Source organism: Corvus brachyrhynchos, unplaced genomic scaffold (genome assembly GCF_000691975.1).
Source record: "Corvus brachyrhynchos isolate BGI_N302 unplaced genomic scaffold, ASM69197v1 scaffold544, whole genome shotgun sequence".
NCBI lineage: Eukaryota > Metazoa > Chordata > Aves > Passeriformes > Corvidae > Corvus > Corvus brachyrhynchos.
In genome coordinates, this window is record NW_008238325.1 from 2924613 (window position 1) to 2931291 (window position 6679).

Sequence of the window (6679 nt, forward strand, 5' to 3'; positions counted from 1 at the left end):
AAGAAAAAGAGAACCCCAATGTTTTTTATTTGTTTCCTTATTGATAGGCAGTAATTTCTGTGTGTGGTACATCACTGCCACTGTTTGCAGTGGGAGCAGGAGAGTCAGCTGTTCTCAGCCCCTCTCAGGCTGTGGCTCCCCAGCCCCTGTGGTGTCCCTGGCCTTGGCCAGCCCTGCCCTTCCCGGGAGGTTCCAGGTACCCACTGCTGACTGGCCATCCTGGGGGCTCCACAGGCCCCTCGGACTCTGCAGACAGGGCAGCTGCTGTGAACAAACCTGACTCTCTCAGGTGAGATACATGAGCCCCAGGGAATGGCTTGCCTTGATTGCATGGCTCACCTCAGTTCTAGTTGACAAGGTGGAGATCAGTCAGAGGTTGGACTCCATGATCTTAGTGGTCTTTTCCAACCTAACTGGTCTTGTGATTCTGTAATTGGGGTGATTTTAGAAATGCTGAACCTGATTTAATTTCAAACAACTGATTAACATGCAGTTATGTGCCAGATTTCCCCTTTGCTGCATTGAAATGCTGGAATTTTATGAATGCCATAGCAACAGAATCAGAAAGGGAGGAAATCTGGAGTGCGAGGCAGGGAAGCTTGTGTCTGTTTTTCTCTAATGAGCTGAAGCTCTGAAGTGTGCCTTTCCCCCTTAAATTCCAGTTTCCCATTTGTACTCCCCACAGCCAGACTCCACGCCTCACTTGGCTGTAGTCCTTCAGTGGAAACTATGCATGGATGCATGCAGAGCCTGGGCCTGCCAAGGGCTGGGGGACTTTCATTACTCACTTCTACAAGCCCGGGGTTTGGGCTGCATTAGGCCTAATTGGACCTAAATAACCACGAGTTTGACCGAATGCCCTGATCTGCTTAGCGAGAGGCCTCTCTCACATTTCCCCGTCCCCCTGGTCCTTTCCTAAACATTTTGAAAAACTGGTACTTCTCTTACTATCTTTTCTCTCCAAGCTATTAAAAGTGTTCCTAGTTCAACTCTGCTCCTGCTAATTAGCTCAACTACATTTTAATTAGTGGGATTTGATCTGCTGTTGGATGTGCCAAAATTCAACACTATGGTTTCTCTAATCGCAGTTTCTTCAGTTGTCTCCTTTCCAGTCGGAGCCAAGCTCTGATTTTCTAGAAGTCACTTCAGTGTTCTTCTCATTTGGAAATAATTTCTGTCATATCATCTAAGTCCTTTTTTCATCCTTCACCTTACCGTGACTTATTTCCTGACCTACCACACAGAACAGGGTAGAAATTCTAGACCTGATAGGTGCAGTGCTGAGGAGGACAAAAGGAGAGGGGGTGTGTAAACGAGGATATTGCAGGAGAGAAAGGCCCTTCAGCTGGAACAGCAGCACGTCAGGAGTAGTGAGAGTCTGAGAATTCATACAGCACTTCTAACAAGACTGAAAAGAGAGAGAAGAGGGGGGTAGAGACACTCACTGAGCCAAAACCAGATTCCCAAAAGAAAGGAACTCTGGTTTCAAAAGGAGGGGGAAAAAAGTAGTGGATAGAGCAAGTCCTGCTTTGCCAAGGCCTCTGATGCAGCAGCATGGCCAGTGCACTCTGCCTGTGCAGTAAATCTGGCTGAGACCATTCATTTTATCAGTGAAATAAGTCCCCAGAGACAACACAGTTTTATTGCTTTTTAGTTGGTTTCAAAATTAGTCACAGACTGATTTCATTCCTTAAATCAAACTGAAGCTGATCAAGACCTTGCAAAAGGCTTTCTTCCAGAGAGGCAGGGCTGCACCCAAAATAAGCAGAACCCTTGCCCAGCATCACTGCCATGGAGAATAAACTGGTTTATAAATGTTAATAAAGAGTTTAAATGCTTTTCAAGTTACTCTGACAAAACTTGGCACGAGAGCCATGCAGAATGATTTCTTCCCGCAGATCAGCTGGCCAGCCTGGGCCCGGCACGGATCAGAGGCTGGGCAGAGTCCTTCCACATACTTTACCTAGTTGGGAAGAGCTGCAACAGGCAAGAGCCTCTCTCGGAGCATGAGGACACACCGAGCTCCGCTGGCTTTGCAAAGGCCTTACAAGTACCTGGAATGCGAAGGGACGGCAGCATCCCCGTGGTGGCCATGGAAACAAAAGAGGAGCTGCCCTGAATGGCCGGGACAGCAGCTCCCGTGTCTGCAGGATCCACCAGGCCGAGCAGCACCATCAGCGCTGCTGGCTGTCCCTGGCAGGGCTGGCTGTGTTCTCTGGGGAGCTGAGAAAGTCATCTGAAAGGACTGAACCCCCACAGTGCCTGCACAGCACAGCGACAGTGCTCTGTGGCCTTCCAAGTGATGAGAAGGAGCCTGTGGATTGTGATTCCTGTTACAGCACTGCTCCTATTTGTACATGGTCTTACTGTGCTTTGCATTTCATTTTTACAGGCTATTATTGCATATTTTGTGTGGAGGGCTTTTTAATGTTGAGTTATGCTCCTCTGGGGTATAGAAGACAAAAGGTAGGAGTGGATTAAGATACCAGGCACGAAGCAAGAACATTTCTTTCTCAGAAAATGTTGCCTGGCTTCTTCCTAGCAAGTTCTGTGCTGCTAAATACCTCCGGATTCATCTGTGGTGTCAAAGTGCTTTTGTTTCATTTACAGTTTTACTCAGTTTCTCAGGAGATGAAAGGCAAACAAAGTGACTGAAAATGTTTGCAAATGCAGTCTGAAAGCAAGAGCAACCTTTTGTTTCATTGCTTGGAAACCCCAAAAAGAGAACTGCAAGGAGCAGTTTGCCTGTGAGACTCAGTGCTTCCTGTTCTTGTTTCTACATGTTCTTTCTCGCTTAAGAATTTAGACAAATAAGAGGGACACAGCTTCTGGCATGCTCTGCCCCGGGGTGCTGAATTCAGCTGGCACTGCCCAGGCCCCGTTCAGCACCTCCCCGTGCAGTGTCAGTGCAGCCACGGATAACATTCCTTGGGAATGCTGTGATGCACTGTATGATCTCGTGTTTTTCAGTGATAAAAGCCAGACACTAGAAGGAAATAGAGAACACATTTTTCCCACTAAGACAGAAGAGAGAGAACATGTGTTACCAGCCAGTTTGCTCAGCTCAATACCTACTTGCTCTGTATCATAATTAATCAATTCTTCAAGTAGCAAAATAACCAAAATACATTATTTATTCATCTCACTGTGAGTTATATGGGCTCTTTGAACAGAGCAATTATTTTAAGCTCAGAGATACTAAAAGTCAGATAGAACTGCTTTCATGAGGTGAACTCACATTCAGAAGGGAGAGAATGTTCATTTTTATCAAACAAGATTTTTTCCATCCAGATATTTCTGTGGATTTCCCTGGGTGCAGTTTTGCATGTACCTTCTGGGCTCCTGTGACTCGGCAACAACTGCACAATAAAGCTCCCAGAAAGGAATTTGGTCTGACAGTGCAGCGCAAGCTTGGCACAGCCCACACCTCTCCCATTGTGCAATGAAGGATTCTTAACGTCCCAGCTGCTTTGGAAATGCTCCTACAGGAGTTTGCTGATGTAGAATTAGCTTTTAAGCTAATGCCAAATATAAGTTTAAATCAGTATACCATAAAAATCAAGTTCCTGGTGTCCGTCTGGAATGTGAGGGGAGTCCTGCAGCAGCTTCAGCACTGACCTTAGGCCATTGAGGGAAACAGCAAAGTGCAAACCATCACCCATTAGAAACAGTGGAACAGCTTTTTTTATAGCTTCATTTTCTTAGTGGGATAAAAATAAATAATTTCTTAGAGGAACTAACGATCTGAAGAACAAAACACTAATTAAATGGGGTGTTCTCAGATCATGAAGCCATTCATATGCCTTAATGAAACAGGCACACAACCCTTCAACTTGTACCCTGATCCTCTTTACTTTGCTGTTGATGTTTAACTTGATTTCTATCCGTGGTAACATTCACTGCAGCACCTCAGGGCAGGAGGAAACTGAGTCTGGAACAGCCATTTTTTGCATTGCTGAAAGCCCTCAGCCCCAAAACATCACAAGAACTGGAAATACTCAGGTTCTGTCTGAAGGCAGAAACACTGACCAGAGACAACATCAGCCCCTGCTGTGTGTTTTTACCACTGCCCAGTGTCCCCAGTGCTGCAGGCCCCAGCACGGCACCCGGCTCCCTCCAAGGGCAGAGTCCAACCTTCCCAAGGGCAGAGTCAGACTCTCTGAGGGCAGAATCCAGCTTTCCCAAGGGCAGAACCCAGCCTTTCCAAGGGCAGAATCCAGCTGCTCTGAGGGAGGCTCCACAATTTTAACAGGTTTTGCCTGGAGCACAGGATGCAACAGCCTGCTGGGTGTCAAGCTACAGCCAGCCAGGGATTGAGAGTTTAAAAAAACATTCCCAAAGCTCCTGAGAATTCCAAGGGAAATATTTAAAGCAGAAGCAAGAGACATTAGAAAGGACAGACAGCTGCAGATGCTCTTATCCTTGTGAGTGAAAACCTAGGAATACTTGAAATACTCCAGATAGTTATGACTGGGCAGCAAACACCACAGCAAAGGTCTCTTTGTTTTAAGTAAATCATTAACAGGGCAGCCCAATCATAGTGATAAAAATATCACACTGATATTCTTGGACTAAACTCCCTCACTGTAACTGTCCATCCAAAACTAAAGCTGAAAAACTGAGATGCTTCCAATAGGGGGAAAAAACCACATAAAGAACAAACTCCTGGGACACAAAGTTTGGAAAGCTGATCATTGAAACACAGGAGGTTTACTAGAAGTATGTTGTATTACAGCAAAGGAGGTCTGCTCTAAAATTTCAGTCCAAAAATAGCCTTTCTCACGGAGTCCTACTCTGAGTGAAAACACAATATTAATATAAAATAATTAGAAACCTTTCTTTGTCCTTTGCACAGTCAAATTCTAATTCTTAATTACCCAACTGATTTAATCCATGGTTATGTTTTCAGAAAGAAAATTGTGTTTTAACAACAGTCCATACCTGGTTTCCTAAACTCCTTGCATTATTGCAGGAAGGATTTAGGTACCAATATATTTGGCGTTATTTACACTGCTCCTATTTTGAACCAAACAGGTTTGTGGAGGAAAAGAAAACTAATAAAAATAAGTGTTTCTCAGTTGTCCTGTCCTTTATGTCACTACGTGCACGGGTCAAACACAGCAAGGAAATAAGTCTTCAGTTTTTATGTCGAGTTCTATACCCCCAGTAAACTGATATGGAAAGAGAGAAGGTAAAGATAAGGAAGCCCTTTTTTTCCAGTCTCACCCATCTCAGTCCTGCAGGACCTTTCATTTATAAACTCCATACAAATAATTTCTTCCCACCATGCTTCAATTAATTGCACAGTTTTGAACAAATTAGAGCATCAGCTGGTAGCCCCTCTGCTCCTGCACAGGTCGTGTCTGTTTGACAAGATCAGCCTGGACTGTCCCAAATCTGCTCATTCACCTTGTTTTCATAAAGCACAATTGTAGTTCTTTCCTTCCTTGGCAGAAAGCTCAACAGAAGTACAGCCATAATCCATTAAAAACATTAAATCACATTTGTAGATGTGAGTCCTTGGCTCCATCCCTGCCATGGGAATCTCACTGATGTGCTAACACAGGCCTTGCTGGCAGCCCTCATCCTGCTCAGGAGAGGCCACTGGAGCCAGGGACAGGACAATGTCCCCATCCTGATTCTGGCAGCAGAGTCAAGGACAGGGTAAATCCCCCATCCTTACTCTGTCAGTGTTTAAGGGAAATGTGGCCACAGTTCACACCAAGGGTGCTACACCTTGTATTAATCACTGTGCATTCAGCACAGGAACAGGGAGGAGGGATGCATTATTTGGGGCTGAATATGGAAACACTGCGTTTATTCTTCACACTTCCATTAAGGAATTCCTTGAGTATTTTAGGCACATTATTAGATATCTCTGTTTATATGTACAAGTGGACATCTTGTTTTCCCTAGAGAAAACAGAGCAAGAGAAAGGCACGCAGAGAGGGCCAGGGACAAGGCCAGTGCCACTGCACTGGGAGATGCCCCCAAAGCTGAAAGGGCAGAAGCAGGCACATCCCATTAAACAGGAACAGGGCTGCTGCAGAAGCAATGAAGGGTCTGTATGGAAGGATCTGAGAGACCCTTCAGGGCTGTAAGAGCATTGGAAAGTCCACTGTGGAATGAGGGGGTCCCAGAGGGAAGCAGGGCTGGAAGGGGAGCTCTGTCTCTCCATTCCATTCTTCAGCTCTCCATCCAGGCCTGGTGATGAGCAAGGGAAGCTTAACGCAGGTTCTTTTCTTCTTTTAGCGCATGGATTTCATTAGTCTCATACCTGTGTGTGCTCATATACTCCCATAAACCTTCATTAAAAAATGAATCCCTCTGTGTCAGGTTCTTTTTCCCAGCCCTGCCTCTGCCCAGCTGTGCTGCCTGCCGGGGGTTTCCCAGAGCAGCAGCTCAGGGACAGCCCATGAGTATTCACAGCTGACCTGTCACTGACAAAGAGTCGGGGGTCCCTTTACCCTGGGGCCTGTTCTCCATTGTCCCACTCCCTCCAAAGGGGACAGATATTTCTCTCATTTATGCAAAGGGAGGACAGGCAAATAATGAATCCCAAAATGGGTTGTTCCTTCAGAAGTTCCTAGTAACCAGAGGTGATGCCAGGATGGCTGTTCCCAAAATGCACCGAGCTTTGCACAGGGCTGCAGCACAGGACAGCAAATAGAAAGCAGCC

The 6679-nt window shown here is 45.8% G+C and overlaps 1 long non-coding RNA gene across 1 annotated transcript in view; it reads left to right on the forward strand.

Moving 5' to 3' along the window:
* LOC108446777 overlaps positions 1-5077 on the forward strand; it is a 10536-nt gene extending 5459 nt beyond the window's left edge. Inside the window, exon 2 of the long non-coding RNA XR_001862076.1 lies at positions 1899-5077. This is a non-coding gene — a long non-coding RNA (uncharacterized LOC108446777). The remainder of the gene's footprint in view (positions 1-1898) is intronic.
* Positions 5078-6679: the final 1602 nt, after the last annotated feature.